Consider the following 20,096-nt stretch of genomic DNA (forward strand, 5'->3'; position numbering starts at 1 on the left):
CAGTCCTCCATAGCCAAACGATGGTAATGTACCTGAATAGGTTTGGCTGCCAGGTCATCTATCCGCTTCTTAATTAGGGCTGTGAGACGTTTAAAAGCCCATGGTCCAAAAGAAAATAACAATAACAGACCTACAAAGGGTCCTAGGACACTGGGTAAAAGTGTAGTGAGCCATGGAGAGGTGGAAAACCAATTTTCATGCCAGCTTTCTTTCTGCTCTCTTTCTCTCTTACGTTTTTCTAGGCCTTGTCTGACTATTTTCATACTGTCTTTTACAACTCCTGTCTTACCAGCATAAAAACAGCACTCTTCTTTTAAGGCTGCACAAAGTCCACCCTGTTGGAGGAACAGGAGATCAAGTCCTCTCCTATTTTGGAGGACAATCTCAGCTAGGAAGTCAACGGAGTCGGAGAGATCAATTATCCCCTGCTGAAGGCGTTGGACGTCTTGATCGATGGTAGCACTTAGCTCTGTGTACCTAGAGTTGGAAAGAACAAGGGAAGAAATACCGGTCCCTGCTCCTACAGCTCCAAGGCCAAGTAGGACAGAGAGAGTAACAGCAGAGATAGGTTCTCTGAGAGGGCGGCTCAAAGAAGTGGAGCCTCCAGTAGATGTGGATTGATCCCACAAGTGAAAAAATTCTTCAGAGCGATAATAAACTAAACGAGGGAACATCTTAATAAGAATGCAAAACTCAGGTTTCTCCCCCTTCTTTCGATTTTGAAAAACTGAGGCAGAGAGGCAAGGTGTAAGGCCGTCAAGGCACACCCACCAAGTTCCCTCTGGGGGGAGAATAAAATAATTGCCAGGAGGGGGAAAATAGGTTTCATTGCACAAGTGAGCATAAAGTGAGGGGACATTTGTTCCACTAGAGATCACACAAAGTCCCAGGCCAGATATCTGGGTTAATGAAAGACCTGGCCAAGCGCCCTTTTGCCAACGGCAGCGCCGTGGATCATCCGCATGGGGGGGGTCACCAAGAACAGCAATTCCTTCATAAAAGGGTGGTTGCGAATGGTAGCACAACCAGCAATCTTCAACAAGTTCAGGGGAAGTTTCATTTAAGGTGAGAAAAGTCTGATTAACTAAAGAAAGTACAAGATTTTTAGTGGGAGCTGGCTGTACAGGCAGTGTAGTAGCTGATGGCTTAGCTGGTGGCCGGAGGGGAAATACAGAAGGTAGGGAAGTGTCTTTAATAGAAGGAGCACGGGTGCTGTCCTGATCAATTCCTTTAGGAGGAACAGGATGAGGTACCAACACAGAATTAGGTCCCATTGGGACTGACTGGGCATGATATAAAGGCTCTTTAAGGAGCTTAATGGGGAAAATATTACCTGCATCAAAGCCAAGTACATAGAGGCGAAGATCCCATTCATAGCCTATCTGCCAATGTGGATTGGGAGATTTTGCATAGGTGGTAAACTTAATTTGTAAAAGTGTGCACCATCCCCTTGTAGGAGGATTAGAGGCCTTGTGGACTCATCATCTGTTAGAAAACTAGCTGAGGGTGTAACATTGTGTTTTACTTAGATGTAACCCCACAGGAGAAGTCCAGAGGCTCTCCTAAAGGCCCCAAACAACCAAAGTAAATCTTGAAGATGTCTTAAAATAAATGGCAGGCCACGTTCTATTTGGTCTGCACTTGAAATCTGTAAAAATTTAAATATATGGCCTTTTGACACCCTAAAGGGGGGCAATCAGCAGTAGCCAATATCTCCCCTTTAATCTGTTTATAATTTGTCCAATTTTTAGCTAAATAAATTTGCCATGCAAAGAGGGATGTTGAGTCCGTAGATGTCCGTGGTGTCAGCACTAGTAAGAGGCATCCAAAGGTGTTGAGGACTGTGGCCATTTTCAATGATTATAATCAGCATCATTCTTTGTCTCAGCATTAGCATACTTTGGCAGCTAGCATGTTCCTTCAGCATCCTGCAGAAAAAAACACAAACATGCCCTCTCTCTACACTCAGAGAGTTCCCTGGTATATAGAGATGTGATTTTTCCCCTCTTTTTTTTATAAAAAATATTGTTTTAAAGTTCTATGGGCCTGTTCCATAATATTTTGTCTTTGAGAATTATGAGGAATCTCAGTAATATGACCAACATCAAATTGTTAAAACATCTCAAATGATTGACTATAATAATCAGTTATAATATTTGTCTTAATCTGATTTGGAACATCCAATATAGAAAAATAACATATGTGATGACTAATTTTATTTGTTGTTGTTGTTGTTTCTTCTGTTAAAACATTTATAACTAGAAAGCTTGAGAAGCTGTTAATAATCATATGCATATTTTTAATTAATTCTTTTGAATTGCATTTGTATAGATAATTGTAAAAGTTAAGAGTTGGTAGCATTAAAAGGAAACAATTTCAAGCAATTGTAAGGCATGAGCCATATATATATTATTAATATAAAAATTAAAAGTTTGACTTTTAACATTTAAAAAGGAGGAGCTACAGCACCCAATTCAATTATCTGTGCTGAAACAAGGGGACTCTCAAAAGAATAAACATGTGATTTAATTATATGAGCTTTACTCCCAGAGTAGATGCATTTTTATAGGATGCATGTATAAATCTATAAAAATATAAAATCATGTATGGAGGCAAATTTTTTAACAATTTATCTTTTGAATAACAATTATTAATTTTGTCAAAAAAAAGGCTTGCCATGTAATACATTGACTATCACTAATAATTAATTTGATTGCTGTTTAAAATAAGGAACAAACATTTTATGATTTTATTTTGTAACACTTTATTATTACACCAAATCTTCATTGGAGGATGTCAAAACCTTATTTGGAGAAATTTTACATTAATGTTCTCTTTGTCAAGGAATGGAAGTAAACATATATCATAAACTGTTGACAAATACTTACGGTAGCTTTCTCCAAGTTATGTCTCTCAATATTTATTTTGTATTTACCTTGAGAACATCGGAGGCTTAAATCCTCTTATCGTAAACTTAAAGCAGTGTCTTAGCCAAATAATTTATTTTAACATTTTTTTTTAAATTATTTACTTAAAAAGTTTAAAAGCCCATTGTTAAGAGCAAGCCATTTCTTGAGGAAGAACTTTCTAATGAAATATTTTTTACTGTTTTTTTTTTTAAGTTAGCTTATGTTTAACCTTTCACAGATATAAGTTTGAACTTTATTTTGAACCACATCTATATGAATCTGTTAAAAATGTTCTTTTGGCCAGAACTCTCTAGGTGAGGCCTGCAAGATAAGGCTAGACCTACACCCATCAGTCTTGCAAAGGGTAGCCCATTGTATGAAGGTCAAATAACAAAAGGAACCTGTAATATCACAGCATAACTACAATTTTTTGAAAGCAAAACCCAGTTTTAAACAATCTTTTCTCCTTAAAATTAATGGCAAACACATTACTTTCATATTGCAAAGTTTGTCTATCAGCTTGTGTGTTTGAGTGTATGACAGTGTAACTTATTGAAGAGACATTATTTTAAATCTTATTTTTTCTAGGATAAGAATCACATAAAACATTATGTCAATTTAGAAATATCTTAGAGGCCTGTTTTTCTTGGATTGTGTCATGCCACGTGTTGCTTAAGATAGCTTTAACCCTAAATTATCAGTTTTAAACTTACCTTTTGTTATCATCATTATATTTTTTAAATCATGTCCAATAACTTTTGAGCCAATATTCTATAGTCAAGGCATGTAAAACATTTATACCTTTAAGACCAATTAGAAATAAAGATGAAGCAATTACACAAATCTCATTAGTTTAAACCAAACTTTTTTTTTTTTCCAGGTGTAATTTCAGGGGAATAAAGCACTTTGAACCCAGTCATCACCATGGTAGAAATTTGTCTAGGAGAATTAACCATTGAGGTTGAGGCTGCTGGGCCCTTAAGAAGTAGCTTTTTCTCCAGCTGTGTTTAACTTGTAGTTAAGAATGCGAGACACCTTTAATCATCTTCCTCTGTGTAAATTGCAGACTGGCAGGACTACCAGTAGATAACGCATTTTTTTACCATTTTTTTTTCTTTTCAACATATAACATAAACACAACAATCATTCAGCCAATCAAAACAATAGACAAACAAATTGACACACATATGGACAGGTTTTGGTGCACCAAAGACAGACAACAGACAGAGATGGAACTTGATGTCCCAAAGAGATCCAAATATCTTAACCAGAACTAAGGATTTTTTTTTTTTTCAGGAGAGTTTTGAATTAGTTTTTAACCAATTTTTCTGATACCACGTCCTGCACATGGAAAAACTGCTTTTCCAAAACCTGCTTTTCCTCTTGTTTAAGAGTTAACTCCTTATCTTCTTTTTCTTCTAGGAATTCTGCCAGAGAAGGGCAGGGGCAGGGGGGGGAGACACAGTGGCATCCACTGATAGTTACTCCATAGTGCCCTGCTTTTGTAACCCCTATTGCGTTCATAAAAAGAGAAAGAGGTTTAGAGAATGTGATATACCTCAGGGTAGAGAAGGGCGGTGCCTAGGCAAACACACAGACATGGTATAGAATAAAGTTTATTCAGGATGGAGGATGAGAGTTAATGGGGTAGTGGAGACAGAGAGAGGCAGAGAGAGTGTGTAGATAAGTACAAACTGGCCATGACCATGTAGAAAGAGGTAGGAGGGGAGGAGAGCCCAGGAATTTCTTTACAGTCTAGGACTTACATTCTGTCCCGTGAGTAGTTTTTACTTTCGATTTCTCTGGCAGTTTTAGCTGCCTCTGACTTCCAAAGAATAAATTTTCCCCCAGAGAACTCAGCTTGGGTAAACTGCATAAATTCCTCAGGTGTCAGCCAGCCCTCAGTGCCAAAGTGAAGGGAGCAGTCCGCCCATAGGCTGTGACTGCGGACTTTAATTTTTCTAAAATTTTAAAGTCAAGGGGCTTGTTTTGGCTCTGGCTTTTTCTAGCTATTTGTCTTTGAAATAAGTCTTGAAGTTAGGTTTGTCCCTCTGAGTCTCGTAGCTCCTTTAAGAGGACTACTTGCCCCTGTGGCTATCACTTGGTGGAGAGAAGAAATTTTTTCAGTGGCTCTCCTGCTAGCAGCTTCTCTTCCAAGTTGTCTTCCTCCCTGGGAGATAGTGTCAGCACCTGGACTATGACTAGATTTCAGAGTTTGTAGAGAAGGATAGACTTTGGTCTTTTTGAGAAATTAGGGAAAAGAGCAGACATAGACAGAAACCATTTTAAATGTCCCTCCTCCATATCTATCAGAAGCGGGAGGTTTAAGAGAGCACAGAGACAGTGTCCGGACAAGCACTTTTTCAGAGAACTAGATCTTGGAAACAGGAAGAATTCTGAATAATGTTATTGATCAGAGACCAGTAGTTAAAGGCAGTAACTGGAACTTTTTTTGTTTTGTTTTTTTCTTTTTCTTGACCAAAAGTTGCATAGTAATCTCGTACTCTAGCCCATGTTTTCTTACCTATGGTTCCTTTCTCTGGGAACCAGGGACAATTTGTCCGATCTCCTTTTCTTAACCCAGCCCCGTGTCTTGTGAGATTCCTGAATCCCTGAAATGAGCAGGGATTGTTAAGTAAAAGCTTGCCCCATGGGGTCTCACCTTCTGAGACGAAGTTGTCGTGGAGATTTTCCCCTGGCCGAGCGCACCGGCGGGTCAACCGTGCTTCGACCAAATCCAGTTCTCCCAGGGAGCTGCTCCTCTCCGGGAGCCGAACGCGGAGGGCCCTCCTCCTTGATCCACGACCTCCTTTCTCTAGATCACTCCACAGGTACCACACTGTTGGGCGCCAAAGTGTCCCGACCCGCAGGACAGTCAACAGGGTTCCTTTAAGCCACCTAGAGGAAAGGCGATGGGGCGACAAGACACAAGAGAGAGGCAGGACAGCCTGTCTAGTTCTGATCAAGCTGTCAAACTTTAATTTTCAGACAAGTCAATATAAAGGGAAGCATACAAGGTTTGGGAGGGGTAAAGGGGTGAACAATCTCAGGGGGTTAGCATCATTTCTAAGAAACAGTTTCTCATAATTTCTGGTAAAGCTAGTTATTGCTGTTGGAATGTTGGCATGATAAAAGAGGAGTCATGAGGCTGTGAAGTGGAAAGGGGTTGCTACAGTAACCTATCTACAGATGAACGTCAAAAGGAGGGGGTTTTGAGATTTATGTAGGAACAGTTCTTGGCATGGAGATCTAAGTGAGAATGACTCCTGGTATCGAAGTCTCCTGGCATTGGGAGCCAGGTGGGGATGGCTCCTGGTATGGAGAGTTCTTGGCACTGAATTCTGAAGATGGCTCCCGGCAGCCCATAGGAAGGAAAAGATGAAGTAATGGTTGTGGAAATCAAACTGATCCTATTGGTAAACATTTACGTTTTGTGGACCACCTACTGACTTCCTCATACTCCTTCACTTTTCAAACAAATGTATAAACAAAATGTAAAATTCATTCTTGGCTAATTATGGTAAAAAACAAGCCAAGCAGTGATGGCTCACACCTTTAATCCCAGCACTTGGATGGCAGAGGCAGGCAGATAGATCTCTGAGTTCAAGAACAGCTGGGGCTACACAGAGAAATCTGTCTTGAAAAACAAAAGAACAAAACCAAAATATGTGGACCAGATATGGCCCATGGATCGCAATTGGCCAACTCCTGGAATTCTACTTCATAGCATCTGCTAAGCCTTAAGGATACACTTTGGGGTAGGGGTGGGGAATGGGGTGATCCCTCCTTATGCAGACTTTGAGTTTTTACACATGCATGCATGCACGAGTAACATAAGTAAAAATGAGTCTTTAAGAAAGTATATGCAAGGCCCGGCAGTGGTGGCGCACACCTTTAATCCCAGCACTTGGGAGGCAGAGGCAGGCGGATTTGGATTTCTGAGTTCGAGGCCAGCCTGGTCTACAGAGTGAGTTCCAGAACAGCCAAGGCTACACAGAGAAACCCTATCTCGAAAAAAACCTTTAAAAAAAAAAAAGTATATGCAAAATCTTTTTTTTTTTTTTTTTGAGGTGAGTAAAAGCTCATGATTTTATTGTCTTTATAACAAAACCAGCTTAGAACTAGATCACATGGCTTTCTCTTTTTACCTTACAGTTCAATGCATCTCCTAGTAGCCAGTGTTCTAGAGTTGCAGTTAGGCTCAACCCTCAGAAGCCTCAGCACAATCTCAGTAGTGTTAGCCTGTCCTCAGAAAATAGGTTTAGCCCGCCAATCATAGCAACTCTGTTTCCTGTCCTGATGCTGCTTTTTCTGGGCATAGGGAAAAATCTTGACCTTGCACTGTGTAACTTTGTAGGTTGGTTTCTTGTAGAGTTTCCAGCAGGTCTTAGGAATAGTCACCATGTTTGAGGAATTGATACATACACAGGAAGAAGAGGCAAGACCAGCAATGCAAGTTTATAGGAGGGACCTTAATAATGCAAATTCTTAAAATTAATTTCTCAACCAAGCTTAAGAAAATTTAGGTGAGGAGTTGGAGAGATGACTCAGTGGTTAAGAGCACTGACTGCTCTTTCGAAGGTCCTGAGTTCAATTCCCAGCAACTTCATGGTGGCTCACAACGATCAGTAATGAAATCTGATGCCTTCTTCTGGTGTGTCTGAAGACAGCTACAATATACTTAGATATAACAATAAGTCTTTAGCTGGGTGGTAGCACACGCCTGTAATCCCAGCACTCTGGGAAGCAGAGGCAGGAGGATTTCTGAGTTCCAGCCCAGCCTGGTCTACAGAGTGAGTTCCAGGAAAGCCAGGGCTATACAGAAAAGCCCTGTCTGGAAAAAAAAAAAAACAAAATCCAAAAAAAAAAAAAAAAAAAAAAAAAACAACAACAACAACAACCTAAAATCCTTGCTCTAGGGCTAGAGAGATGGCTCAGCAGTTAAGAGCACTGTTCTCCAGAGGTCCTGAGTTCAATCCCCAGCAACCACGTGGTGGTTCACAACCATCTGTATCAGGATCTGATGCCCTCTTCTGGTATGTCTGAAGACAGCGACCGTGTACTCACATGAAATGAATCTTTAAAAAAAAAAAAAAGAACAAGCTGGGCGGTGGTGGCGCACACCTGTAATCCTAGCACTCTGGGAGGCAGAGGCAGGCGGATTTCTGAGTTTGAGGCCAGCCTGGTCTACAGAGTGAGTTCTAGGACAGCCAGGGCTATACAGAGAAATCCTGTCTCAAAAAAAACCAAATCCAAAAAAACCAACAAACAAACAAAAAAAAAAAACAATACTTGCTCTTCTAGAGTTTGGTTCCTAGCACCTTGTTAGCCAGATCACAATGTCTATAACTCCAGCTCCAGGGTGCTTGCATTCATAGATACCTACACTTAGGTACACAGATGCTAACATCTACACATACTTTAATAAAACAATTTTTAAAAGAAAACCCAAAAAGGATAAGGATAAGAAATTAGCCAAGTTGTGAGAATAAAGGAAATGAGATGCATGCATTGGAGACACACCAGAACAGGAGTACAGGTCAGTGGTGTGTGCCTGCCTGGAGTGCAGAACAGGAGTACAGCTCAGTGGTGTGTGCCTGCCTGGGGTGCAGAAGGTAGACACACACATCTGACTTCTGGGACTCCCGAGAAGAGCATGGAGTGCCTGATTGTGGGTTTACTAAGTTGTCTAGGGAAACCTGGGTAACTCTAAGGCCTGGCCAGTCCCAGCTGCTTTACCCTTCTGGAGGAGGAGCCTTGCAATCTTCTAACTTTATGAGCTTCCTCAGTCTTGGGAGCGTCTTGGTTAGGAGGAGTGGCTGCACAGAAGCTAAAGTAAAGGCACTATAAGTAAAGTACTGTACATCTGGTACAGTACTTTCTGCTGTGGTAGGTCTCTATCATTGTGGCCAAATACCAAGAACTAAAGAGAAGAGAGGCTTGAATGTTGGCTAGAAGTTCTTAAGTTTGGATTCATGATGTCTAGTTACTACTCTGTTGCTATGAAGAGACACCATGACCAAGGCAACTTGAAAGCATTTAAGAGCCCATCCTGGTGCCACACACTTTCAATCCCAGCATAAGGTGACAGAGGCAAGTAGGTCTCTGTGAATTCAAGGCCAGCCTGGTTATAGAATGAGACCAGGATCATGTCCCAGTTTAGGATGGATTCCCCACCCCCACTTAGAATGGATTATTTTGTTTTGTTTTTCCGAGACAGGGTTTCTCAGTATAGACCAGGCTGGCCTCGAACTCAGAAATCTACCTGCCTCTGCTTCCCTAGTGCTGGGATTAAAGGCATGTGCCATCACTGCCCAGCAAGATGGATTTTTAAATGATTATTTTTGTCATAAAATTTTCAGATTAAGTGTTGAACAGGGCTGAGCAGTGGTGGCATATGTCTTATGAGGCAGTCAGGCCAATCTCATGAGTTTCAAGGCTTGCCTGGACTACAGAGTGAATTCCCATTATAGATGGTTGTGAGCTACCATGTGGTTGCTGGGATTTGAACTCAGGACTTCTGGAAGAGCTGTCAGTGCTCTTAACCACTGAGCCATCTCTCCAACTCCAAATCTTTTAGTATAAAGCCTGTCAGTACAGTAAATTAGTGTGCTTTTTTCAGCAAGAGACCTAGTAGCTCTAGAAAAAGAAGGGCTTTATTTTTAGATATGAAATTGACAGCTTTTTTTGGCATCTGGAACTTGCTTATGCAGCTACCCAAAGATTGTTTGTTTAAGTATAATGCTATTGTGCACTGTGTAAATGTTATCCTTGTATTATTCAAATGCTGATTTCTGTGCCCTCACATCTGGTTGCAAAACATTGCCCCCCAAATATTCTCTGATTTATTGACTAATAAGCTGATCAGCCATTGACTGAGCAGGGGGAAAGAACAGGGCTAGACTTCCTCCCAGTTGTGGGAGAGGAAAGGAGAGTGAGGAAGTGGGATTGACCTCAGAGACAGTCCAGGAGACACCAGGAGAAACCACCTGGAGCCCAGAGAGCCAGACCATACCGAAACACAGCTGTCACTGGACTTTGACTTGGGGGCAGCCAGATTGGCTTAGAGGATTAAAATGGAGCATGCTGTTCAGTTGTTATGCCCTTAAAGCTTGTTAAATTAATAGTCCAGTCTCAATTATTTAGGAGCTAGCTGGGTTAAGAGGAAAGCAAAGCCACTAACATTTGGTTTTCCTTTTTTTTTTTTTTTTTTTTTTTTTTTTGAGACAGGGTTTCTCTGTATAGCCCTGGCTGTCCTGGAACTCACTCTGTAGACCACGCTGGCCTCCAACTCAGAAATCCGCCTGCCTCTGCCTCCCAGAGTGCTGGGATTACAGGCGTGCGCCACGGTTGTTTTCCCTTTTAAAATCCTTCCCTCAACCCTCTTCTCACAGATATCTCAAATTTGCCTCATGTTTATCCTGTTAGCAGATAATAAATCTTTAGTTATAATTAGATTGAGCCTACAATTAGATTGGGTCACAAACTTCCTAACAGTTGAAATCAGTGAAACTGGGAATGGCTGCCTGTGATCCTATAATTCAGGAACAGGCAAGAGACACCCAGGCTCAAGGATATCCAGACCTGGCATCCCGCACACGGGAGGCAGATGTGGGCAGACCTCTCTGTTTCAGGCCAGCCTGGTCTACATGGTGAACAGTGAAATCGGTCAAACTCAAACTTCCTGGGAGAAAGCTTAATGTTCCAGTGTTTGCCTCATGTGGGAGGCCTGGGCGTGACCATTTTTATTTTTCCACACTTTATAAATTGTTTATCTTGCAAAAACTAGAGAGAGCTCTTTGATCAGAGCTTCTGTGGTTTCTGACCCTTTATCTGAGTTCTCTCTTTCCTCCCTGTCCTTGAGACCTGGATTTGCCCTCAAGGACATTCCTCCTAGGCATTATCTAGTGCCTGCATTGAGGCTTGTGCCCAGAAGAACTAGAGAGCATCTAGACACGGACACTAGGTTCCTACCTCCCTGGCACCTCAATTCTTTAACAAGGACACAATAAAGTAAACTTGCCTGTTTCTTTTAAAATTGCTTTGAATATTCTTGGCCCAGGGAGTGGCACAATTAGCAGGTGTGACCTTGCTGGAGGAAGTGTGTCACTGAGAGTGGGCTTTGAGACCCTAGCTACCTGGAAGCCAGTGTTCTCCTGTTTGCTTTTGGAACAAGATGTAGAACTCTCAGTTTCTCCAGCTCCATGCCTGCCTGGACACCGCTTAGCACCGTGATGATAATGGACAGAACCTCAGAACCAGTAAGGCAGCCCCAGTTAAATGTCCTTTATAAGAGTTGCCTTGGTGATGGTGTCTCTTTTTGAGTCAGGGTTTCTCTGTGTAGCCCTGGCTGCCCTGGAACTAACTCTGTAGAGCAGGCTGGCCTCGAACTCAGAATCTGCCTGCCTCTTCCTCCCAGAGTGCTGGGATTAAAGGTGTGCGCCACCATCCACCCGGTGGTTATGGTGTCTCTTTACAGCAATGGAAACCCTAAGACACAAAACTAAAAAACAAACAAAACACAGGGTCAGATAGATGGCTCAGCAGATAAGGCACTTGCTGCTCTGCCTGATGACTAGACTTCAATCCCTGGGACCCATTTGGTGGAATGGGAACTAAAATGAAAAGTTATGCCTGTCCTCCACAATAGCACTGTCATGTGCTCATAGCACACACACAGACATACATACTACACATATGTGCACACACATGTGTGCACACAAACATGCACACTTAAATACACACATGCAAATTCACATATATAACACATGTGCATAAGCATGCACACACACACACACAAAGTAAATGTGATCCTTTTAAGAGTATGCCAAAAATAAAAAGACCAGAAACAAAAAGCAATATTCCCCATTCTAGCAATTAAACCCTAAATGCTGGAGCTTGACCCAGATTCTTGTGATGCTCTATACAAATAATTAGTTTCTAATTCCCAGTGACAGTCAGTTTCAGAAAGTACAGGCAAATGGTGTTACAAGATTTACTACTTAATTAGATAGCTGCCCACCTATTCCTATTATGAGTTACACTAATGGCTCATGAGAGGGCCAGGTATGGGTCAAATTCCCTTTCAGGGGTGATTTTTAAGAATTGGCTTGGCCGGGAAATGGTGGCAGATACTGCAAACATTTCCAAGTTCAAGGCCAGCCTGGCCTACAGTGAGTTCCAGGATAGGCAGGGCTACACAGAGAAACCCTGCCTTGAAAAAAACAAAACAAAACATACCAAGGCCTGAAGAGTTTCCTTCTACTGTGTGTGTGTTTAAATTAACTGGTCCTTCTCTCTTCGTGTGCATGCACATGCTATGGCATGGGTGTGGAGACCAGAGGAAATCAGAGGAAACAAATCCTCAAACTTGTGGGCCCTCTGGATGGTACTCTGATCATCAGACTTGTCACAAATGCCTTTACCTGCTGAAACAGTTTGCTGGCTCAGTATGTTCTTTGTTGATATATATATATATATAAGATTATGAGTGCACTGTAGCTATACAGATGGTTGTAAGTCATCATGTGACTGCTGGGAATTGAACTCAGGATGTCTGCTTGCTCCAGACCAAAGATTTATTTATTATTATATGTAAATACATTGTATCTGTCTTCAGACACACCAGAAGAGGGTGTCAGATCTCATTACGGATGGTTGTGAGCCACCATGTGGTTGCTGGGATTTGAGGTCAGGACTTCTGGAAGTGCAATCAGTGCTCTTAATCACTGAGACATCTCTCCAGCTCCTGGAGGAGAACTTTTATAGAAACTTTTTGGAGCACTTAGGACTTAGAAATAAAAGCTAAAATCACTTTTCAAAGTGTCCCTTTTCTTCCTGAGACTTCAACAAGCAGGCTGGAAGTTAGAGCTGTGCAGTCCCTGTGGAGATGGAACAATGGCTGCTTTATTTATTCCCCTGCTGAGGTGCTAAACAGTTTCCCACCTCAGAGCAGCCCAGACAGGCAGGTCAGCTACAGAAGCAAAGTGACTCAGACTCAAGACAGGTAAATGTTTTCTTATTATACAGCAACCCTAAATATCCAGTAAGACCAAGTCTCCCCCCTCTACTGCCACATGAAGAACAAAGAAGAAAGAACAACAGCTGGGTCTGCTCCGTGCCCCATGTTTAATAACTCAATTCTGCTGTCTAGAGTCGACTCAGTCTTCAGTCTCCTCCAAAGGTCTCGGGTCACTTTGGCTCAGCTGTCTGCACACACCTGGCTTGTTTTTTAGGCTCCAGCTGTCTCCGTTTAATGACCACTGATGTTCTTGGTGGTCATCCCACTACACTGGGATCTCCAGAATGCTGGGGTCTTCTGGTGCAACTGGGAAGCACCTTTCCCAACAGCCTCTCCTGGGCTCTCTCCATGGTGCCAAGCCTCAACTTCTCTGCTTGATTCCCTCAATCCTGGGCCTTTAGCTGCACCTTCACCAATGGCCTTCCCTGGCCTCTCACAGTGCCAAGCCTCAGCTGCTCTCCACCTGGATGTGTGGGAGATGACTCTTACACATGACCAAGAAAGTTTTGCTGCCAACTTGAGGTACAACCTTGGCTGCCTCTGGAACACAGTTTCTCTGTGCTGACTCTCAGGAAACACTTCCCAGATTTCACCTCAGTGATGCTGGTATCCTCCTCCTCTTCCTCCTCCTCCTCTCCTTCTTCCTTTTCTCCTTCTTCCTCCTCTTCTTCTTCCTCCTCCTCTTCTTCCTCTTTCTCCTTTTCCTTCTTCGTCTTTTTTCTTTTTTTTAAAGACAGGGTTTCTCTGTATAGCCCTGGCTATCCTGGAACTCACTCCGTAGACCAGGCTGGCCTGGAACACAGATCCGCCTGCCTCTGCCTCCCGAGTGCTGGGATTGAAGGTGTGCGCCACCATGGCTCACCTGCCTTGGTCTCTTCCTAGTCACTGCTAATTTCTTAGCCCCTGCTGGCCAGCATCAACTGTCCAGGAAAGCAGAGGTTTTGCTTCAGTGGTGCTTGTGTCTTGTTAATCACAGCTAATTCTTCAGCCTCAGCTGACCAGAACCACAGATTCTCAATTCAAAATAGCAAATGGCCCTCTTGATGGAGTCTTTAAGGGACTCTTGAACTTCCCTCTAGAACTTCACAAGACAGTCTGTGGTTCAACTCGTCCAAAAATAGAGATCTAACAACAGAAGGTCAAAGAATCCAATAGTTGTTCAGTTTGTGAGGCTGGCTGTCTCAGCTGGTCTCCAGTGTATACCGTTGTGAAGATGGAGGCGCTAATGCCAGTGAAGGAATGGACTTGCCAGTGAGAATGAGAGCAAGCAGGAGGAGAGAGAGCAAGCCTCCCACTGTGTCCTTTATGAAGGCTGCCAGCAGAAGGCGTGGCCCAGATTTGAGAAGGGCTCTCCCATCTCAAAAGATACAGATTAAAAGCAGGTCATCGCCCGGGCGGTGGTGGTGCACGCCTGTAATCCCAGCACTCTGGGAGGCAGAGGCAGGCGGATTTCTGAGTTCAAGGCCACCCTGGTCTACTGAGTGAGTTCCAGGACAGCCAGGGCTACACAGAGAAACCCTGTCTCGAAAAAACCCAAATCCAAAAAAACCAAAAAAAACCAACAACAACAACAAAAAAAAAAACAAAAAAGCAGGTCATCATTATACACAGCTGTTCGTGTTTTAGTTAATTCCAGATGTAGTCCAGTTGACAACTAAGAATAGCCATCACACTGAACTCCACAGACCCGTGACTTCTTTGATATCACACACGCCCTCCCTCCCCTGGAAGCCTAAGAAAATAGCGCCTAGTCTTTGCTCTGGTGCTTGCAGAGCCTAAAATTAGAAGATGGGGAGATGCTGACGACTGGTGGAAGTATTAGTCCCTTACACAGCCTTTTCTGCAACTGAGGAAAATTCAGATTTTTACTAAAATGTGTAAGGTGAACTCTGTCTGGCTTGCAGTTGTGACTGTACAGTGTGAGAATATCCCTCAAGGGACAAAACCCCTATGGCTGGGAGCTGAAGAGATGGCTCAGCACTTAGGAGCACTGGCTGTTCTCTGGCTTCAAGTTCCTGCACATGCAGCAGCAGCTCGCACCATCTGCCTTCAGTTTCTGGGGATAGGATACTGGCTTCCGGCTTCCGCGGACACTGTGAGCACGTGGTACACAGACAGTGCAGCAGGTAAAACACTCAAACAAAACAAATGAAATCATTAAAAAATCCCATCACCAGCCGGGCGGTGGTGGTGCACGCCTGTAATCCCAGCACTCTGGGAGGCAGAGGCAGGTGGATTTCTGAGTTTGAGGCCAGCCTGGTCTACAGAGTGAGTTCCGGGACAGCCAGGGCTATACAGAGAAACCCTGTCTCGAAAAAAAACCAAATCCAAAAAAACAAACAAACAAAAAAATCCTATCACCAAGGGAACAGACTATAAAAGAAAATTTTACAGCTGCAACAGTGTATTACCCTCACGGCTGTAGCAGTGTGTGTCACCCTCACAGCTGCAGTAGTGTGTCTGTCACCCTCACAGCTGCAGCAGTATGTCTGTAACCCCTCCCTCCCTTGAATTCACTTGCCTCGTTACACCCCTCCCAGAAACAGTGGGGGGACATCGATCACCTGCAGCCATTGTTCCTTGTCTCATTTCCACTGCAGGGTCTTAGATATGTAGCCCAGGCTGGCCTCAAACTCATGATCTTCCTGCCTCTGCCTCCTTCATCAAATCCTACCAGTGTTGTCGCTACAACCAGCATCCCTGCGGGATCTTAGGCACAGTAAAGCACATTTAGGCGCTGGGTGGTGCACACCTTTAATCCCAACATTTGGAAAGCAGAGGCAAGTTGATCTTTAACTTTGAGGCCAGCCTGGTCTACAGAGTGAGTTCCAGGATAGCCAGGGCTACACAGAAAGACTGTGTCTCGAAAAACAAACAAACAAACAAAATAGATTTAGGGGCTAGAGATTCCTCAATGGAATGTGAATTAGGAGTGTGTATTGCTTTTCTAGAGGACTTGAGTTTGGTTCTTAGCACCTACGTCAAGTGGTTCACAACTGCCTGTAAAACCAGCTCCAGAGAGATCCAGTGCCTCTGAACCTCACCTACCATCTCCACCCTTATACACAGAATTAAAAATAAACATTTTTAAACAAGTTTATTTATGTGTATGAGTGTTTTGCCTATGTGTGTGTAATGGGCAGTGTGTGTGTGTGTGTGTGTGTGTGTGTGTGTGTGTGTTTGATACCCACAGAGGCTACAAGAGGGTGCTGAATCCCCTGGAGCTGGAGTTATAGGCAGTTAACAGTTACAGATGGGTATGAAGTACCACGTGGGCCCCGAGAACTGAAACCATGTCTTCTGCAAGAACAGCAAGCATTTTTTGCTGCTGAGCCATCTCCCCAACTCCCAAAATAAGTTTAAACAAGACAGCTTTTTGCAAATCTGTCATTAAGAGCATGTGGTGACGTCAATAGGTATGGCTGCTAAAGACTCCATGTTTGAAAGCTTGGCCCAAATCATTAGGAGGTGTGGCCTTGTTGGAGGAACTGTGTCACTGTGGGGATGGTCTTTGAGGTCTCCTATGCTTAAGTTCCTTCCAGTATGGTGCATAGTCTCCTTCTGCTGCCTATGAATCAAGAGAGAAAACTCTCAGCTGCTTCTCCAGCATCGTGTCTGTCTGCACACCACCATGTCCGTCATGATGATAATGGACTGAATCTCTGAAACTGTAAGCTGGTTAAATGTTTTCCTTATAAAAGTTGCTGTGGTCATGGCGTCTCTTCAGAGAACATCACCCTAACTAAGACAGAGTACTTGTTGCTCTTGCAGCAATTCCAGGTTCGGTTCTTAGCAACCACGTTGAAGCAGAAACTGCTAACTCCAGTTCCTGTGGGTTTTGGCTCCCTCTTCTGGTCTTTATGAGCACTGCATGCACGCGATGCGCTCAATATACACCAGGACAAAACACTTATACATATAGAATAAAATGTTTCATTTTTGAGAAAAACTCTCATTATGTAGCTTTAGCTGGCCTGGAACCCCATTGCAGGCCAGGCTGGCTGTGAACTCAGAAATGTCAGCCTGCGTTCTCTACCCGATGCTGGAACTAAAGGCGTGTGCAGACTCACTTGGTAAAATAAAAAAACAAAAAGCAAAACAAAACCTAAAACATTTTCTGATGATTCTGAATGATATTTTGAAGCATATCAAATTTTGGCTCAAATTTATGAACTTATATGGACATAATGTCGTTTCTAAGCCAGAACTTAACAGTTACTAAGAGAATGCCCTCCATGCTGCTAACAGACAGAAACTGTAAGCCTCAATTAAATGCTGTCTTTTTTGTTTTGTTTTGTTTTTTTTGAGTCAGGGTTTCTCTGTGTAGTCCTGGCTGTCCTGGAACTCACTCTGTAGACCAGGCTGACCTCGAACTCAGAAATCCACAGGCCTCTGCCTCCCAAGTGCTGGGATTACAGGCGTGCGCCACCACTGCCCGGCAAATGCTGTCTTTTAAGCGTTGTTGTGGTCATGATTTCTCTACACAGAAACAGAACACTGGCTAAGACGCAGAGACAATTCCTGATTGCTAATGGGTCTCCCGTGGAACACCACAGGCAGACAGATCGTTGTCCTGGGCGAGTCTGGCTACTGCTCTGCAGCTGCTCCCCACCCACAAACACCCTACTATGACATTGTCTGTGACTCCCTACCCAACCACGATCGAATCACTCACCTGGATAGTGAATTTACACCAAAGAAGTGCCACACCACGCTCTCCACCTCCTTACCTGCATCCTAGCTGGGAATCAGAGACCCGGCTGCAAGCTTTCTGTAAACCCCTCCTCATCAGAGCTATAGCAGACTTCCGTTTCAGCTCCACAGACTCTGTGCTCTTGAGACCCCATCATGCTGTCTGCCTCTAGTGCTGGGCCTGAACTCTGTTCCGAGCCTCTACCTTGCTGTTGTCCCTCTATGTGTCCATAGTGTTGTTCATGGCTCTTTCAACAAACTCCTCAGTCCTCAGTTACCTGTCGTGGTGTCCTCTCTCACACCCACCGCTAACATAACGACGTGGTGACTGGGATCAGGCTCCCCTCCACCAAAAAGGATCACATTTTGGGTACTTCCCCTCACTTCCACGAACTGTCTCTATATTTCAAGTTTCCAGGATACCTACCAGTCTCTGGACCAGCTAAGAAGCTCAGCGCTAGGTCGGGTGGCTTGGATCAGGACCAACCTAGACCTTACTCGTCGGAGGGCATTCAACTTTATATCTGGCCTTGGGGCTCGAGGGTCCTGGCCCTTTTTTCTCTCCACTTGTTCATCAGCGCACCTTATGGGTGGGTAGCATTCAGTATCAACTCCCTAAGGCCCCTTCTCTTACACGCATTTTACTTAATCTCAAAATGCTTCCTACCGGGAAACAGTGCCTAGCCAGTCTTGATGCTCCTAAAAGGGTGTCACCTAAATCCATAAGTACTCAAAGAAAACAGATACAAAATAGCAGCAAAATGGTATTTTCTTACCTTTTTCAGCCTCCCCTCCCTACTCCCCACTCCCAAAACCGTTCCTAAAGCTGCTGCTCCCTTTGCCAGCCTCGGGCTGCCTTTCCATTTAAAAAAAAAAAAGTCTGCTGTTGTGGGTTGCCTATGCCCTGTCTCCCTGGAATGCACCCTCCTCTGCGCAGGCGCCTGTCAGGGAGGCTCAAGGACCAGCCTCAGCCTCTCCGAAATCTGTTTTCACGCCCTCCCTCCACAGCCAGGGTAGACCCTCCCTGGGTCTGCACCTTCCAGGAGCCGCTGGTGTCGTGGCTCTGGTCAGTGTTCATGTGTGTGTGTGTGTGTGTGTGTGTGTGTGTGTGTGTGTGTGTGTGTAGGAGGCGCACTAAAGCTCCTGTCGGATGTCTGCCACTTTCATCCAGGCCGCACAACTCGTGGCAAGAATTTAAAGGAGGCTCATACTGTTAGCATGAGAAAGAGGTCCATCTTCTTACGATTTATGTTTAACTTTGTTTGAAAGGTCAGTTTAAGGGACTGGAGAGATGGCTCAAGTGAATTAGAGCAATGAGCACTCGGGCAGAGAACCTGGGTTCGGTTCCCAGCGCCCACATGGCAGCTGACAACCATCTGAGACTCCAGTTCTACAGCATCCGACACCCTCTTCTGACTTCTACCAGAGCCAGGTGGCACAGAGACATACATGCAGGCGAAACACTCATATACATATAAAAGAGAAAGAAAAGAAAAGGTAAGTTAAATGTGACCTGTTGCAGGGTCGTGGTGGTGCACGCCTTTAATCCCAGCACTTGGGAGGCAGAGGCAGGCGGATTTCTGAGTTTAAGGCCAGCCTGGTCTACAGAGTGAGTTCCAGGACAGCCAGGGCGACACAGAGAAACCCTGTCTCAAAAAACAAAACAAAACAAAACAAAACAAAAAAGCAAAAAAGAAAGAGACCTGTTACTTCTAAACTGAAAAGACACACACACACACACACACACACACATATATTCAATGTTCACTTCCTAAGTTTGCATCTGACCTGAGTTTTCATTTGCCTAACTTAAGCTACATATATTTATTTTCCAATTTGTAATAAAATGAATGTACCTTGAAAAAAAAGTTTTGTATATTTGGTATTTCAGAACTTATGTCCTGGGCTTTTATTTGAATCACATAGTTTTATTCAAGGAGTTGTTTCCAAATTCTAACAGTAACCAGCAATTAAAGGGTTAATGTGCAAAGTTGTCTTAGCCTTATAGGTAACAAGATAATTTACAGCCTTTATTGTAAATGTTACTTGGGATTTATTAAATGTTATGTCTTCATTCGCTCATGTGACAGGCACCAACTTAAATTATTTTACTTAAGATGGATTACTTTGTTTTGTTTTCTTTGTTTTCCTAGACAGGGTTTCTCTGTGAAGCCCTGGCTGTCCTGGAACTTTCTCTGTAGACCAAGCTGGCCTGGAACTCAGAGATTCACCTGCCTCTAGCTTCAAGTAGTTCTGGAATAACAAGTGTGTGCCACCACTACCTGGTTCAAGATGATTACTTTTTTTTAAATGTGCATTGATGTTTTGCCTACATGTATGTCTGTCTGTGTGAGGGTGTCAGATCCTTTGGAGTTATAGATGACTTCAAGCTGCCATGTGAGTGCTGGGGGTTGAAGTGGGTCCTCTAGAAGGACAGTCGGTGTTCTTAATGGCTGAGCCATTGCTCCAACCCC

The sequence above is a fragment of the Apodemus sylvaticus genome, chromosome 1, assembly GCF_947179515.1.
Source record: "Apodemus sylvaticus chromosome 1, mApoSyl1.1, whole genome shotgun sequence".
Taxonomy (NCBI): domain Eukaryota; kingdom Metazoa; phylum Chordata; class Mammalia; order Rodentia; family Muridae; genus Apodemus; species Apodemus sylvaticus.